This window comes from Condylura cristata, unplaced genomic scaffold, assembly GCF_000260355.1.
Source record: "Condylura cristata isolate star-nosed mole 26May11 unplaced genomic scaffold, ConCri1.0 scaffold00046, whole genome shotgun sequence".
NCBI lineage: Eukaryota > Metazoa > Chordata > Mammalia > Eulipotyphla > Talpidae > Condylura > Condylura cristata.
The window spans coordinates 2,569,769-2,588,890 of NW_004567147.1; the positions used below are offsets into that span (position 1 = coordinate 2,569,769).

The 19,122-nt window shown below is 37.8% G+C and overlaps 1 protein-coding gene across 1 annotated transcript in view; it reads left to right on the forward strand.

Moving 5' to 3' along the window:
* The window catches only part of PHACTR1 (phosphatase and actin regulator 1), a 531,128-nt gene that overhangs the window by 77,865 nt on the left and 434,141 nt on the right, over positions 1-19,122 (forward strand). The window lies entirely within an intron of this gene.

Genomic DNA, 19,122 nt, shown 5'->3' on the forward strand with positions numbered 1-19,122 from the left:
CCCACCCCCGCTGATTGAATACTGGCTCTGTGTTTGCAAATGATGCTACAATGTGCAAAGTGGATCTTGCTGGTGTCTTTGCAAAATGAGCCCTAACAAACTGGGATGGCTTAATTTTCAGATGTGTGACATTCAATCAAAAAAGTTAGTTTTATTTGACTTCTAAGGTCACATCCCGAACATAGTTGCTACAAATTGGTTTCAAATTGCTTCAGGAAATTTGAACAACCTAGGAAGGGTTGTTGTAGGAAGTATGGCTTTGGATAAGAGAGAAGTACACTTTTGGGCCTCATGGCTGCTGAGCCCTGGGGCACTCAAAGGCTAGAGTCCACAGGTAAGGCTTAAACAAAAGCAAAAGGTATTAGCTAACAACTCTATTTGTCCATTGAATTCCAGTGCTGAGCTAAATAAACACTTTTGAAAAATTCTAATCTACTCAGCATATCAGTGCCAATGAGCAATTATTATCACTAGCACTTTTCCATTTTATAGAAGGAAAAATTAAACTTCAGAAATATAAGTCATTTCAGGGCACAGAGTTTCAAGGCACAGTGGAAAGTCAAACCTTATGACCCTGTGTAAAACTCGAGAGCATAGCAGTCTCTGTATGTGCATGTGTATGTGTGTGTGTGTGAGAGAGAGAGAGAGAGAAAGAGAGAGAGAAAGAGAGAGAAAGAGAGAGAGGGGGGGAGTGAGTGAAGCAGTGACTAATGATAGAAAAACTTCAGTGAGAGAGAAAGAACTGATATTGAAATGCCTTAGGTTTCCAGGAGTGATGGCAATGTCCAGGGGTGCACGACAGATGCAGTGAGACAGATCAATAGGATGAAAAGCCATTGAAAGTCCTGTAGCTGTCAACTTGCAAGCAACTAGGAGACAATTAGGCCTTTTCTATAGACCCTGGGAAAGCATGTTTAACAGAAATCAACAACCAACAAGGATGTGCCCATAGACTATTCTTGCATAGTTATTCAAGGACAAGTACCTTCACTAAGTGTTGAGGGTGGCAATCAGTATATTTCTTAGCCAATGGGCCTTCAGTGTTTGATAACTATACTAGCTCTACCCACAAAGGAGGTAAAACTTCATAGCATCTTTCAATAAATAATAATTTGAGTGCCTCCTCTATAATATGTTGTAGATTATAGACTAGGAAAAAAGAAATAGTAGTTACAGGGTAGCCCAGAGTGAACTGGACCACCTGTCTGTGGAGCCTCACCCGCACACTCACAATTCATACTGCAGGTACACTCAAAAGGGTTAATATCAGGTTTATTTACAAAAGGGGAAAGGAGAAGGAAACAACCCAGGGAAAGAGAGTGGGATACAAAAATAACTGGAATACCTTACGGCTAGGCTGACTGAACACACCTAGTCACACAATCCAGAGAGCCATTTCCCAAGCAAGAAAGCAAGAGTTGCAATAGAGCCCTATTTAACCCCCAAATGTCCCAGAATTCCTGCTAGCTCCACCCTTGGGCCCTCGTAGTTCTTTCGTTGGTACTGCTGTGAGTTGTAGTTTCCACTCACTGGAGTAGGTGGTAGGGTTCAGAAAGCTGGAGTAAGGGGTGGAGTCCATAAGACTCTACAGAGTTCCTTTAGGACATCCTTCCCCTTAACAGTAATGCAAGAGAACAATTTGTTTTAATGGAGGAGATATTGATTTTAACAAGGGAAAGGAGTAAATTCACTCGTCTCATGGCCAGTGGAAAGCCTGGCTCCTCTCAGCCCTCCTGTTGCACCAACTTCTTCTTCAAACTCTCTCCCTCCCTCACCACTCCAGTCACTTCGGCCTTTTGGTCTGCCAGCATAATCGCATTCTTCCCTTTGCACCACCTGTTGCCTCTGCCTAGAACACTCCCTCCTTAGCTGGCCTGAGGTCTGCCACTTTTTGTCACTGAGGTTCCAGCTCAAATGTAACTTCATCAAAAGGCTCAATTCAGATCATCACATTTAAAGCAGTCCCTCTCTACACTCCATCTTTATTACTTCTTCGTGACATTTAGCACCATTTAAATGATCTTTCTAGTGGTTCTCGCATTATTTCTTTAAAAAAAATATTTTATTTATGCACATAAGAACTGGGTTACAGGTCAGAGATGCAGGGCGTGAGAGGATTCACCAGAGACAGATGGGGAATAAAATAGATGGATTGACTGAAACACACTGCTGAGGGGAGCAGCGGGCAAGACAGGAGAGGTCTGCTGCACCATGTTGGTCAGCTCCCTGGCCAGGGATGGAACTTACGCTTACTTGGCTGCAGAGAGCTTCACCGTGCTGTGTTTTAATCTGTTGTGCCACCAGGGAGACCCATGGTTATTTCTTGACCTGTCTATCCCGCACCCATACACGAACACACACAATTAATGCCATGAAAGGAAGGGACTTACGTTAATTACTATGTGTGTTCTAACTGTCTGGTCCTGTGATTTTCAGAGTTGTCAGCCAAAAAATATATATATATATATATATATATATAGAATGAAAGAGAGGAGAGAAGGTATAGAGGAAGCAAAATGAAAGCTTCCACTGAAAGGAACTGAGTGGTTTTAATGGTTTTTTCTTTCTTTCTTTCTTTTTTTAAAATAAGACAAACAATTGGGAGAGCTGTTACATAATGATGTAGATGAAGTTGAAGTTGAGAAGTAGAAAGTGTCATTGCTGTGGTGTGGGGGAAACCTAGGAAAAGAGGTAAAGATGATTTGAGGTTTCAAAAGATGAATATGATTTTAAAAGAGAGTGATTATTCTCAGATCATTCCAGGCTGTGGTCCAGGCCTGATATCACTCCTTAATAATTTTTGTAATTATATGTGTGTGTGCATGTGTCTACTGTGTGTGTGTATCTATATATCTATATATACACCGCCACTCTGTGCTTCTTTCCCACTTTGTTCTCCTCTTGCACCTTTCTCTCCCCCTCTGAATGTCTCAGTTCTACAGTCAGATTTCAAGGGGTAGTTTTTTAATTTGGCTTTATCTGACTCTTTGTCTTATTTCTCTGTATTCTACATATAAGTGACTCCACCCAGTATTTGTTTCTCTGATTATGGCTTATTTCACTGAGCATAATCCCTTCCAGTCCCACCCTTGTTGCTGCAGATGTCATAAGTCTATCCTTTGTGATCCCTAGTAGTATGCCCACAAATCAAGAAGATGTGGTATATATTTGCTCCTTAATTCTTAATAATGTATTTTAGCATGACAGATTTTGAGTAACAAGTAAGAGCTTAAGTTAATCTACAACAGACAAAATCTGGTAACAACCTAAGCGCTCATGGACAGATGATTCCATAAAGAAGATGTGGCTTAAATACACAGAGGAATATAAATCAACTACAGAAAAAAAAAAAGGAAAAAAAAAACAAACCTGACATCTTTTCTTTCATACCAGAATGGAAATGAATAGGGTTATGCTAAGTGAAAAAAGTCAGGAGAAAAGTAAATACCAAAAGACCTCACTTGTGTGTAGAATCTGAAGAAACAAAACTAAAGAGCAGATTAAAACAAAGCAAAAACATATCCTTGAATTCTAACAAAGAACTGAGGCAACCAGAAGGCTATAGAGAGTGGGGAAATAGGACCAAACTGTAGAAAAGAGGGTGGTGTAAGTTGGAGGTGGTCATGGTTTGGCACACCTCTGACAGTATGGACCTGTATTCTGAAAACATACAGTGCTGTCAACTGATGTCGCCTCAAAAAAATATAGATTTAAGTCAATGCGTAGTGGAAGTTAGTACATTTAGAAAGTGTTCATGTCCTCTTTTCTAATTTAGGGGGTATTGACAAATCTTGCATATTTTGAATGGCCATCGAAGGTAGAATGCATTACAAAAGAAACTGCTATAAATGCTCAGCTGTCCTTGGGAGCATGCTTTGCTGTAGGCTTTTTATTCTTGATGCATAATTAGCATGTGCACCATTACAGTTTTTAGAACAGATTCACATGATTTCAAAATGTCAGCAGTTATGGTCCTTTCTTGAATCTGTATGGTGGGTGCCTGGTTTCTCTTCTTATATTCTAGTGGGTTGTTCTGTCCACCTCCAAAAAAAACTACTCCAATGAATATTCATATTATTTCCACTATAACGTTGTTCTCTTTTCTTTCCTTTGTCAGGAACTCTAGGCTGGAGTCAATTTAATTGACTAAAAATTGCTTCAAACTGTAAAAAAAAAAAAACTGAATGACAATGTCTAAATGGCATGTTCTACCATGCCACTTTTGGCATGGTATGTATATATATATATATACATATATTTTTTTTTTAATTTGAACTTCTTTTGAGCACATTTGCTTCATGTGAGCATTTCAGTTTTCTTCACTTGTCTACATTAAAGATTCATGAAAGTATTTTCGCCAGTGTGGCATTTTATCATGATGTAAGGAAGGCCAGAGTGTGTAAAATTGTGAGGTCAAACATCAGTCTGGGGTCATATCAAAGATTAGCTTATTTGGAGTGAATTCACCATTCCTTCCTTTTTAAGTTGTGTAATACAAGCCCAATCAAAATACATATGTAAATAAGACATCATTAGTTTTCAAAACTAAAACCAGTGTTTTCAGGATACTTGTTTTCTTCATATATATTTTTTTTCCTGGGGGGTGAGGGTGGGAAATAACTGTTTTCTTCTTTATGTAACAAGAAAAATATCTCATAATACTAGGTGTTCTGTTACTTACCAACATTTGGAGTGATTCCACAAAGTATCATCTACACTTTCAGCAGGAAGTGAAAATTGTTTTTCTTTTGGAGTAGACAACAGACCCAAGTAGGTGGCACCTGCATGTCTTAATTCGGACTCACCAATGGAAGCTGATATATAATGGATTCTGGGTGCATCAGAGACCTTGGTGTTCCACGCCTAGCTGTACAGCCATGTGCTTAGACTTCATGAGCATGTATAAAAAATATTTTCATTACCAAACCTTGCATTTAATATGAACTTGGAAATAATGAAGGAAAGATGAATTTTTGTAGAAATTTTTACTAGGCTTGTTATATATATCAGAAATACATAGCTGAAGATGATGATGGTGATATCAGCAATATAAGTCAGAACACACAATTTCTAATGTTATGGCATGTTATACTATTTTGCAGTTGAAAAAATATATGCATTCATTACTTTAATCTTTACATTAGCACTGTTTGATAGCTTTAAAATATTACTATCCCATTTCACTGGTGAAAACATTGATGCCAAAATAAATAGACACAACACTAGACTGCAGTTCTTTTGACCTCTAGCCCATGTTCATTTAAAATATTACTATCCCATTTCACTGGTGAAAACTTTAAAATATTACTTTAAAATATTACTATTCCATTTCACTGGTGAAAACATTGATGCCAAAATAAATAGACACAACACTAGACTGCAGTTCTTTTGACCTCTAGCCCATGTTCATTCATGTGCTTTCTTGCAAGCACATTTGGTACATGTGATCATTTCAGTTTTCTTCATTTGTCTATATTGCATTTCATTCCATTCCATTACTCAATTGGAAAGAACAAAGAACAGTCATATAAGCAAGTTTCTAGCAAAGAAAGAACTGAGGTACAGGCCAGAGGTACAGGAACGGTGAGAGGATTTGCAGAACAGGCAAATTGATGATGTACACTGCTGAGGGGAGCAGCGGGCGGGTCAACAGAGATCTGCCACACCATGTGGGTTCCCTCCAGGGCAGACAGGGATTGAATTCATGCTGAGGTGGCTTAAGCTTCTTAGTGCTGTGCTTAACCCGCTGTGCCACCAGGGAGGGCCCAGCACAGAATAATTTTTACCATCTTTTACCATCTTTAGGCTGCATGTTTATTCTTTTCTTTCATTTGAATGAGTTTAAAAGGGTTCTCAATCCCCAGAGTTTTCATTCCCTGTGGGCATGAGAAAAATCTGAATGTCTGGGCACCTCTCCAATGGCTGCAACCCAAAGAGGATAGTGAGCGGGCAACACATGCAAAGGGGGTAACTCTTTGCTATTTTGTGCCTGTGACAATTCCTCTTAGCCTTAATGTTGAATAAAGTCTTAATGGACGTCATTGTTTTCTTCTTTAGAGGTAGCAGAGTGACTTTAGTAGTACAGTTCCTCAGGGAAGTTGTAACAAAAAGGAGTTGCTCAATCTAGAAAACATTGAGTTAAGGAAATTTCAAAGTCAGTGTGTCTATTTCATATTCCAAGGATCCTTCCCATTCTTGGTTTCCAAATGGTGAATTGTGCCAATAAATGTTGAGTTTAACATTTTTAAAATTAAGATGAAATCACTGGGGAAAAATATGCAGATAACTGTGTATGGTCACTTTCATTAGGTGATCATTAAAACCTTTCATTTCTTTATTCAGGATATTAAAGCAAAAGGCAAATTTAACTGTGTGCTTTAACTTCAAATATTGTAATGGTGATGTAATTTGGAGAAAGGTTCTGATCAAGTTAACATATCTTGAGCACAGTAAAGAGGAGAGACTACAAACACTAGGAGGTGGGTACCCAAGGAAAGCACAATCTAATGTAGAGATAAAGCTCCACTGTGAATGTTAAATTAATGAGATGATCGATGGGGTCACGAGACTTGTGCTCTGGTCAGCAATCCTGGTGCCGCATGGCCCCTTGGGCCAGATGTTGGCAGACTTCACCTACCCAGTAATGCAGCTTGGGAAGCTCATGCTCATGCTTATCAAGAACAGAGGCAAATGAGAACAGGTTCAAAAGGGGGCCACAAAAATAATTACAGGGGTTTGTGCATAAGAACAAAAATAAAAAAGAACAGAATATCCTCAATGCTTGGCTGACAGCTATGCAGGGCATTGATGGCAGAAGGGGGAGGAATTAATTGTGAAGAAGGAGCTAAGACGTCTGTAGAAGTTTAGGAAAGGAGCTTTTGGAATTTTAAAACTGGAAGGCATCTTAGAAATCATCTGGAGATCTGGTTGGAATTAATGAGGCTAAATTAAACTGTGGAAATGAGATGAAAAACAAAAAAAAGAAAAGAAAAATCTTTTACAAATGAGAACTATTTAATAAAGCTTTATCAAGCATAGTGGAAACTCTCTCTATTCTTTCCTGATATCCTAAGATCCTAGATTATAGGATCTTTTGGTGATATTTAAATCAATAACTTTACTTATATGAATCAAGAATTAAGCTCCTGAAAAGTGAGTTAATAAATTGTTATAAGAGACAATCTTTTTCATATCCTACTCTAGAATTCCTTACATAATGTCAGTAGCCTCATCTGATTCAAATGTATGGTATTACATAGAGAAAGTGTAATTTCTAGGTCCTGGTCTGATAATTTAGCCACAAAACCCTCTCAGTTTATAAATCCCTTAAATCATAGTGAGATTGTTGCATATATTACTTTATACAATTAAATAAAATGTATACAGTTAGTTAATGCCAAAGATGATGAGTAGGTACATTCTACCTATGCTCTATTTCTGGTCTACTTTATTTACTAAAAAATATAAATGGTTTTAATCCTCACTAGTTTATAACCCTCATTAGCAATTGATGCTGATGTAAAATAAAAAATGACAATCTTAGCAACAACCAAACTACACAGAAAATGTATCATTTTTATATGCTAGTAAATGGAATATAGAAAAAGGTAAAAATAGAAGTTGAACAAGAAACAAATTTAAATATGTATATACAAGCATTAGAAGGATTATTTTAGAAATGACTTGCCTGATCCAAATGATTCTAAGGAATTTGAAAAACATTTTTCTCTCACTCAATTTAAAATGCCGTCATTGCAAGATCTACCTTTATTTTCTTTAACCAAAAAAAAAACAAACAAACAAACAAACAAAAAAACAATTAAAATAAGGCATATGCTTTCATAGCACACCAATTATAAGATACATCCTGCCTTCTTAAATGTTACCATTATTTTTAATGTGCATGGTAGATTCAATGAAATATGACCTCTTAAGCTCAATTACATAGGAATTGATTACCTCTCTGAACTTAGTGTTGACACTCTTCCCAATGGAGAGCCTCTTGACATACAGGATCTTCATCTGTATCATTTTATTCTGAGAAAATAAATTTTAAAATTGGCCATGAGTTTGGGGATTTCTTTTCTTTTCTTTTCTTTTCTTTTTTAAGGATTTGTTTATGTATGTATGCATGTAAGAACTAGGGTACAAGCCAGAGGTGGGGGGGCATTGAAAGGATTCACCAGAGACAGAGTGGGGAACAGAACTGGCAGATCAATTGAAAAACACTGCTGAGGGGAGCAGTAGGTGGGACAGGAGAGTTCTTCTGGACATGGAATGGAATTTGCACTGAAATGGCTGCAGCTTGCTTTTACCATAGCACCACCAGGGAGGGAGGGCCCTGTTTTCCTTTTTTTTTTTTTTTAAAGATTTATTTACTTATGCATACCAGGGTACAGGCCAGAGTTAGTTCCAGGGGTAGTGAGAGAATTCACCAAAGACAGAGTAGGGAGCAGAACAGGCAGATTGATCAAGTACACTGTTGAAGGGAGCATGGGGAGAGACAGGAGAGGTCAGCTGAGCCATATGGGTCAGCTCCTTGGCCAGGTATTGATCTTGTGCTGAAGAGGCTGTGGTTAGCTTCCTAGTGCTACACTTTAACCCCTTGTGGCACCAGGGAGGGCCCCTGTTTTCCTTTTTTTTTTTTTTTTTTTTTTAAAAAAATCAATGTAATGTACTCACTGGTCTTAGGCAACAAGAAATGGTAAAATAAACACCTTGTATGAAGACAGTCTATATATGAGGCTTTTAGGAAGGAGACACTCCAGAGTATAATGAAGTCTCATAAAGGTGAAAATATCAGACTGCCATTTGAACACTTGGGTATTAAATTGTGATCTGTGGACAAGCTGCACTGTCTTATCTGTGTTCTGCTGAACATGTTTCTATTTGGTCCTGTTATTTTATCACTTCTCTCTGTGTCATCTCACTTGAAGGCTCTATGTGTTAATACACCTTCCTCAGTAATTCACAGAACTCTGGTACCTGTGAACCAAACATGGGAGCTCATCAGGACCAAGTGTGGACAGGAATTTTATAGGTGGTGACTTTTTCATTCTCTCCTAACTCCCTTGCACCTGAACCAACAGCATAGCCCTTTCATGGGAAATTAAAAAGAGGACACAGATCAGGGAGGTGAGGAGGTTAGAAAACATACCCTAGTAGGCTGGGCTTACTTAAAAGAAAGCAAAATTAGAGATCACAAAAAGTATGTGAACCTTGACAATCTTGGGCACTCCATCTCAAACTAAAAAAAAAAAAAGAAAAAAAAAAAAAAAAAAATTAATCCTTTTTTTTTTTAAAGATTTATTTATTACATATACACAGAACTGGGGTACAGGCCAGAGATGCAGAGAGTGAGAGAGGATTCACCAGAGACAGAGTGGGGAGAAGAACAGGCAGATCAAGGAAGTACACTGCTGAGGGGAGCAGCGCGCGGGTCAGGAGAGGTCTGCCACACCATGTGGTCACCTCCGGTCACCTCCGGGGCAGAGATCAAACTCTTGAGGAAGTGGCTTAATCCTCTTAGTGCTGTGCTTTAACCCACTGCGCCACCCGGGAGGGCCCAAAACACATTTATTCTTAAGGAATTAAGAATTAACTGTAATTAAAAAGAAAATATCAACCTTTCCATACAGAAAAAATGGTAAAGGTTTGGGGGGGGGGGCACAGTCACAGTGTTTTCTAAATTCCTCTTAGCTGTGCTCTAACCCAGAATGTCTCAGCTTCGGCACTATTGACATTTAGATTTCCCATTGGGGTGGGGAGTTTGTCCTATAAATTGTCACAATGCTTAACAGCCTCACTGGCTTCTCCACCAGTCTCCCAGTAGTGGCAACCACAAATAGTTCCAGACAGTGATTGCCAAATGTCCTCCGGGAGGCAGAATTGTCCCCAGCCCACAACATCTGAGAACCTCTGCTCTAATGAAACAGAAAAGCTCCAGAGAGGGGAATAGAATTCTGAATTGTAACAAATAATAAACTGCTGATCTAGAAAGTGTCGGAAGGGGTCATCTATTCTAGAATTGGCTCCGAGCATGCAGAGAGAAAGTGAGTTAGAGGACATTTATGCTGTATGATCTTAGCATAACCTGTGAAACGTGGTTGCAGCCCTCTTATGCTCTCAGACCTCTTGTGCTCTTTCAGTTTAGAACCCAGTACATGACCTTTGAAATAACTATATTCCAGGTGAGTTATCCTTATGTTTAACTCAAGGAAAATAACAGGCAGCTCTGTTAAGTGTTGATTTGTGTTTATATATCTTTTAAAGCATTTTCTCATGATTTGTCCCAGTTCCCCTCCTATATTATGTCATGATTAGAATGGCTCAGGAGATCATAACCTAACAGGGGTGACAAAGTATTTTGAGTGAAAGCATTTGACTACCTGAAAGGAAACAATTCATTGAAATCAAATATATTTGAAAGAAAATATTTGGTCCTATTATAGGATAATTCTTTACCCACATAATATACTTTCTTATAGGTATTTAATTTAATATTATTTTAGTCAAACTTTAACAGACATGAAATGAGCAAAGCTAGTTCCTTACATGTATGACAATAAATCTTCTAAAAAATGGACAATGTTTAATCTATTAAAATGTATTCAACTGCTTTGTCTTAATTTGCATGGTTACCACTACAACATCATATAATAATTTTGTATAATAGCAATTACTACTTCATATGCTGCTCTGAATCTTACCCTTCTTATTCTCAACATATGTGTTACAAAGGAATTTTCCTTTTTGGCTACATGTGGGTTGTTTGGGATTTGGCTTTTTAACATTTTTCGGTAAAGTTCATAACAAAAATCTATCAAGTTATCTTGTTAGTTAAGTTAGAAAGATTTTATCACAGAGGAAATGACTCATCTGTGCTCTTGAAAATATCACACTTGGAATTCATCAATTAACACATTGTATGGAATTTTTTTAACAATGCTTTTTTGGGTATCAAATCCAACTCATTTTTTTTTTTTAATAAATCCCTTCTTAAATGATCTGGTTACTTGAAGTGATAGTGCCTCAAATAAGTCACATTTCTAGAAGCATGAACATCTGTGTAACTTTATAACTGGTTTCAATTACCAAGGTTTTAAACAAAACAATCCTCTTCCATCTCAGCAACCACCACTTAGTCACATCAGGTTCATATTTCAATCTCCAAATATTTTTTTAATTATTTATTTATTTTAGTTGAGATAAAATTAGGGACCCCATCAGGTATGGCCACTGTAGTACACCCACCACCGGATCAGCACAGCCATCACCACAGCTCATTATTCTTATCCTCCCATGCCCCCTTATAACTCCTCCCATGCTTTGGTCCCCAAATCCTTTCTGCCCTACAGTGGTCATAAAATGACACTCTAGAAGTCACCAATGACCTGATAGTTTCCAAACTGAAAGGTCTCTTACTACTGATGGCTACAGTTCCACCACTAAACTTCCACTGGTCGCCTTCACAATGTCACATTCTTCTCCTTCCCTTACTTCCTAAATGCCAACTTCCCAGTCTCCTATTCTTCTCTACTAAATATGTTTCAACATTCCAGTTTTGATCCAACTGTCCTTCTATTCTTTTTATTAGAAATTCTGTTGATTCTCAAGATTTTTAGTATCTGTCCCCAAATATACATCTTCTTAATACCCACTCTGTAATTTTTCATCTAAGTGTGCCTAATATTCAATGCTTTTTACCATTCATCCTCTTGTTGAATTATCTCCTATTATAGTTTCATGGCCATCATCTTTGTCAACACTGAAGCTTTAAATATAAGAAACAATCTTAACTTCTCTCTTTTCTCTCACATTGTGTTAGTGGGAATTCAGATAAGAGCACCTTAGTGATGTCTCTGATATCTCATCCCTTTCCTTTCAGTCTCATGATTCTAGTTCAGGCCTTTGTTCCATCTCTCAAGGACTAGACATCTCTCTGATTCTCTCTCTCTCTCTTTTAAATATTTTGGGATTAAAAATATTTATCTATTTATACATACAAAACTGGGGTACAGGTCAGCAGGTACAGGGGTGGTGAGAGCATTCTCAGAGACAGAATAGAGAGCAGAACAGGAAGATGAAGGAAGTACACTGCTGAGCAGAGCAATGAGACAGGTGAGATCTATTGTGCCATGTGGTCATCTCCGGGGCCAGGGATTGAACTTACGCTGAAGTAACGGCAGCTAACTTCAAGGCTGCATCCTAGCCCTTTGCACCACCAGGAAGGGCCCTGAATTCTCTCTTCTAATAGGTGCTACAAGCTGCACTTAGAACCTGCCCCTTATAAAAAACGGTCTTTTTCTGTAGAAATGGCTCTGGTTTTCCATGCTCAGAAACCTTTCATGATCTCTCAGAATGTCAAATGCCTCACCTCCTAAACTCAATTTAGCTAAATCTACTGTATTCTATGTTCTGGCTAATTCAGATGGCTCACCATTCCCTTAATACATTTCCCTTTGCCATCATTGTGGTTTCCACTGTGGTCATTAAAAGTGTTACCTCAAAAAAGAAAAAGTGTTACCTCCAGATCATCAGCATCAGAAGCACCAAAGAACTTGCTAGAAATGTGAATTCTCAGATCAACCTCAGAGCTCCTGAGGCAGAAATTCTGAAAGTAAGGCCCAGCGACCTCTATCTCAACAACTCCTTCAGATGACCTTGATGTATGCAAACATCTTCAAACATGAGATGCTTTTTTTTCTGTTCTTCTTGCTAAGTTTTCCTGTGTTTTGAAAAAAAATCTTAAATACCACCTCTTTCATGATGTTGTCTCTGCATCTTTACTCTGTTCTGATAGCCATCTCTGTCTCTGTATCTTTATCATATAATTTATAAAGTATTGCCTTAGTTTTTAGTTATGATTTCTCCTGATAGATTTTAAGCTCAAGGATAATGTGTGTGTGTGTGTGTGTGTGAGTGTATCTGTGTTCTACCTTGCTTTACAACTTGTCTCCTTTTTTCCCCATGTGTTTTCTAACACATAGAATTGAAAATGATGAAAAAATCTTTAATTTGTGAGTGAAGGAATTCATCAGAATCTAGAAGGAACAATAATATGGCACTTAAAATTGGCAGAGTGACTTTACTTTTCTAATAAAACAAATCCACTCTTTACTCTCACATGCTTATTCAACTATATATACTGTGGCATTGACTTCTGAACACTTTCAGAAGTGGAAATAAAAACAATCTATCACACAGTAACATAGCAGAACAGGAGGAAGTTGTGTTTTCAGAACATATCTTATTTCATGTGAAGCTTCTACCTCCTATTGCAGTTTGCATAACTGTTTTAATTAAAGTGGTTTCTGAAGGTAAAGAATGAAGTCTTTTAGACAGATATGAAATGTAAGTATTAAAAGCAAAATGTTCAAATTGATCTAATTGCCCATATCTATTATTTGAACATGTACTATCCCATTTTCATATTGTCAATATTTATTAATGTATTTAGCCTTATTACTTGTTTATAGGAGCAATTCACTATGACTATGCATGTTTGTTTCAAATAGAATAATATTCCCAGGATGGATTTTTTTTCCAGGTAGAGAGTAAACTTGGGCAGGAATGGGGTGGGCAAGGACATGAAAAGAACAGAAAAGAGGGAACAGATGAGGATAGGGTCCAGTTGTGTCACAAAGGTGGTGATAAACAACCTAAATTTCAAACTTAGTCATAAGCTACTGAAAACCTTGCTTAATTTCTTTCTTTACTTAAGAATGTGTGGAAATTAAACTATTGACTAATTCATTCTTCTAATGATCAACCAAAAGGAATTTAAGGAAATTATTTCTAAATTAGGAAAATGAGAGTGTTTTCTCTATAGCTAGCACTTCAAAAAATGGCACTTTAGTTCTTAAAACCTCCCAGGAGAAAGAAACAATATCTTCATCTGACAAATGAAGATACCCAAATAAGGGGAGGAAGACATTTGTCTAAGTCTAGAGGTGGCCTTGATAAAACCCATCCCAGATGCAGTCCCTTTAAGATTATCATCAAAGAGCTCATTTTTTTTGTGTGTTTGCAGCCCTTTTGAATTCTGGGCAGTTAGCAATTTTTTTTTCTTAAGATTTATATATTTATGTACACAAGAACTGGGGTAGAGCACACAAGTATGGGAGGGTGAGAAGATTCACCAGAGACAGAGTGGGGGGCAGAACAAGAGGATCTACACTGCTGAGGGGAGCAGTGGGTGGGTCAGGAGAGGTCTGCTGTGCCATGTGGGTCACATCCCTAGTTGGAGATCGAACTTGTGCTACAGTGGCTGCCATTGCCTCAGACTGTTGTTATTTAACCTGTTGCCCCATCAGGGAGGACCCTTTTTAGCAATGCATTTAAAGAAAATTCAGATACTCAGAGAAACTCAAAGTCTCAAAAAAACTCGAGTCAGCTCTAATCACAGCGTAACTCTCCTCAATCAGCAGCTGGTGTCCATGTCCGCTCTCTCCACTCTCCTTTTTTCCATGACCAAATACCCCTGCCCCATGTTCTGTGCATGGTGAGTAGAAGGGAGTATGGCTCTGACTGCTCTAGAGACTCAGGATGCCAGTTTCTCACTGCTCCAGTGAAGAGAAGGATGCAACATGAAGACCCTTATACTTTGGTAGAGACCTTGTTAAGTCAACATCTTAATCATCACAGTATTTATTCAGTTATAATCAAAATAAGCTTTACATATTGAATGAATTGGTAATTCATATGTGATAGGATCCTAATATACTAGCAACCCCTGGAGGACCTCACCTCACATCATTTGAATGTTTATGCAATGAAATAAAGGGATTTGGTTTACTGTGTAACAGAAATGTGACCAATAGAAAATTTTTAATGATGCTAATTGGATTTTTAAAATTTTTTAATATGACTTCTGCCCATTCATAAAGTACTTTAATAGTAAAAAAGTTATCTTTTATATAAATCAAATCTGAATTATACAATTTTGCTAGTAATGGTTATAAATTTAATCTTTAGGGTGATTAAAATACTATACATCAAAGTCCCTGGGGAAAACAACTGTCCTTAGAAAACACAACCAGTAGGACATATATTTTCAGAATTGTGAATTTGTTTGCATGATAACTGCAATTATAAATCTGGAGTTTTTAATCTAGCAATCAGATGACAAGTTGAGCAATTACCATTCCATGCACAACTATTTTTATGATGACTTTTTTTTCAAAGCAGCTGTTGTAGTTTAAAAACACAAAGATTCTTATTTTTTCTTTCCATGCTGCAGTATTTTGGCAAACAAATCTGTTTCCCAAACATAAAGAGTCTGATTCTGAAAGATGATGTTGTAACACATGTGTGCTTTCATAGACTTGCAGTGCTTAATTATCTTGTAGAGATGGCTTTTTTTCTTCTTTTTTAAATCTTACACAGTGCTTTGCACAGAGTGGGTACCCAATAAGTAGTTCATAAATTGATATGTGAATTAAAATATTTGTATTATTTAACCATATCTTTCAAAAATCAATTTTTGTGTGTGTTGGATAGCAACTGGAAAAGAAAGGTAAAATATTAATTGTTGTCATTGCCTTTTCCTATCCAGCAAACTGATGACATTAAGGGTAGTGTTTCTTTGGAGAATTTCAATCCAGTAGAAACATACATTGGGCTGGAAGGGATCATGCTTACTGAAATAAGCCAGAAAGAAAAAGAAAAATACTGGATGACTTCACTCATAGCAGGAAGATAAGGGGTTAGGGGGAAAAAAAAGGAACAAATAAAGGTAGTAGAGTAAAAACAAAAACAATGAACAACTATAAGGCAGAGGCATTTTATGGGGGTAGAAGGGAGAATGGGACAGAACTAGAGTGGGAAGAGTGCACTGGACTGTCACATGGGTGAATTGATGGTGGGAAGTCCACGGGGATTACCACTGATATGGAAAAATGCACAAAATGAAGAATGATGTGATAAATAAATAAATAAACACACACATGTATGTATGTGCATATATACACACACATATGTATATGCATATTAAGAAATATACATTGGAAAGTTGTTACTATGTTAATTATTATTCCAATCCAAGGAAAATAAAGGAGTGAGAAATAAAGGATTATAAAAGGTGGGCAAATGCTGATCAGTGCTTATTTCAAACATTTCAGTTTCCCAGAAGATTGTTTGGGTTACGATAGAAGTATGAAATTTTACACAGAACAGGCAGAACTCTGATCAGAAAAAAACTCATAACAATCCAGTCCTCCCAGTGAATCCATCTAAAAATCTTCATTTATAAAGTCTTTTAGCTGTTGTTTCTTGGTTTTATTGTTGTTGTTTGTTTTTTTATTGATATATACATACAAGAACTGGGGTACAGGCTACAGGTGTGTGGGGGTAAGACAATTCACTAAAGACATAGTGGGGAGCAGAACAGGTAGGTTGACTAAATCACATTGCTGAAGGGAGCAGCAGGCAGGTCAGTAGAGGTCTGTTGCGCCATGTGGATCACCTTCCTGGCCATGGATGCTGATAGTTTCATAGTGCTGCACCATCACGGAGTGCCCCTGGCTATTGTTTCTATTTGGCTCTGTGTCTTGTACTTACTTACATCTGTTCTAGTAATTGTTACACCAACCCCCAACATATTTATTTGGCTGTTCTCCCAATAGCTTTGTGATAATTTTAATAGATGACACCATGTTTTAATAGTATTTTCATCCACTTTGACATAAGCTTGACCACTGAATTTAGTTGAATTTTATTTGAGGAGAGAAAATGTATTAGATACTTACATATCAGGTGTGAGTATAATCTTCAGAAGATGTTCCCCATGTATGTTACAAGATCATTTCCAGAACTATTATAACTTTGGTTTGGCTTAGTTTTAAATTAATATTTCAGGTCATACTGGAAACGTGGATCTCAGTGGAGAACATTGCCCTTCCTATCTATGGAACCTTTTCTTACTTTTGCTAACACATTTCAATATAGAGTTCAGTATCAAACCCTAACCTACCTGATGATTCAAGACATTCGTGACAAGCAGGTAACGTTTCCATTATACCTCGGTGCTTAAAAAAAGTATTTTGTCACCCACGTAGTTCCAAATATGACAATATGATTCACTGTGATCACATGTGCAGAACCCAGTTTTTGGAGAGCTTATTGCTAATCTATACACCAGAATTCTTTATCAACCTTTTATTACTAGAATTATTATTCAGGCTTTGAGCATAGTTAATAAAATTCTTTCAACTTTTTAAAGTTAGTAGAGAATAAATTTTTATAATATTTCAGGAGAGCTATTCATGAATGCACATTGAAACTAATTTACATTTACTTTGTTCCAACAATTTCACTCATAAAAATTCATCCTGATATAATAATTATAGTGGTGCCAAGAGACAGCGCTACAAAGATTCTATGGAATGCAGTTATTGAAATAGTAAGAATTAGAAAACACCATCATCTACAAGTATAATTAGCGACACAAAATTAGTACAGTGGACAGTGAGAGAGAGAACTTAAATGCCATAGAGTGTCCACAGTTCGCCCAGCCTGGCCATCTGTAGGCTTCTCACTCCACATGCTCATCTTTCTCTCTGTCCCTGATGGCATGTTGATGGACCCGGCATTTCAGAATGGACCAAACTTGTTCTGCTGTGGTTTCCTAGTTTGAAACCACATGGGTTGATCTCAACACAGGTACTGAAACCATTACAGAAATTTTGGCTGCACTCCAATGCTGTATAATTAGAATATCATTCAATTGAAGCTTAAGAACAATTTTCCACCACAGCCTCATGACCCTCAGAGCAGACAAGCTCTTTCAGATCTGTTTAACCTATACGTGAAGACCAAGGAGGCAGCACCAGCAGAGGTTGGCTTTAATAATTGATTCATTAGGTCACTTTATTGGTCTAATTGATTGTGAAGTAAAACATAATAAAAAGAATTTGAAATTTAAAAAACAAAGCTGGTGGAGTCTGGATATTAACAATGCACAGTGAGATGAAAACAGACACATTTTTAACATATGTGTCTTGTTTCTGTATGTGCTGGGAAATGGTTCCAAATCCAAGTTCTGGTGGCCATTTTTTTTAAAGATTTATTTATTTATACATACAGAACTGGGGTACAGGCCAGAGGCTCAGGGGCGGCGAGAGGCTTCACCAGAGACAGAGTGGGGAGCAGAACAGGCAGATCAATAAAGTACACTGCTGAGGGGAGCAGCGGGTGGGTCAGGAGAGGTCTGCTGCGCCATGTGGTCACCTGCGGGGCAGGTGGGAATCGAACTCATGCGGAAGTGGCTTTAGCTTTCTGGTGGCCATTTTTAATAGATTGATTTATTTATACATACAAGAGCGAGGGTGCCAGCCAGAGATACAGGGTAAAAGGATTCACCAGAGACACACTGGGAAGCAGAATAGGCAGATCGGCTGAAATACACTGCTGAGCAGTGGACAAGACAGGAAAGGTCTGTTGCAACTTGTGGGTCAGCTTCCCTGGAGAGGGATCAAACTCATGCTGCAGTGGCAGTGGATAGATTCACCATGCTACTTCATACCATCTTGCACCACTAGGAAGGCCCTCTGATAGCCTTTTTAATGTCAAAGTTCAGAATGTCTAATTTGGAATTCATGTTCAGCTCCAGGGGTTTGTCAACCCCTTGAAATTATCTGTAAAATATCACCTGTGCATTTTTCTGGGATGATGATGCAGAACTTTTGTCTTAATTCTGGAATCACAAGTTCACATCTTTCTTTCTGGCTCTCTGAGGCATCACCCAGAAACCTAACTCCCTCTGCAATGTAAAGAGGAAGATCTGTGATGAGTGAGGGGCTTCTTCTGTCCAAGCTCTTTAGCAGGGACTTGAAGTCCTTTTGATGGCTACAGCCATGGAAAGAGTGGGCTACACTTTCCATCTGTCCCTCTCTTGCCAATAAAAAGGTCAGGGACAGAGGCAAATCCTGGACACAGCTGGATAAAGGCAGCACTAGAAGCAAGTTGACTTCTAGAGGTCGTTTTTGAAAGTAGAGAGAAATAATATTCAGAACCTCACAGCTCAAAATGTGTACCATTGACCAGCAGCATCAAATCATTGCAGAACTTGTTCAATATGTAAAAACTCAAGTCCCACTCAGACCTACTGAGGACCAGGGGATT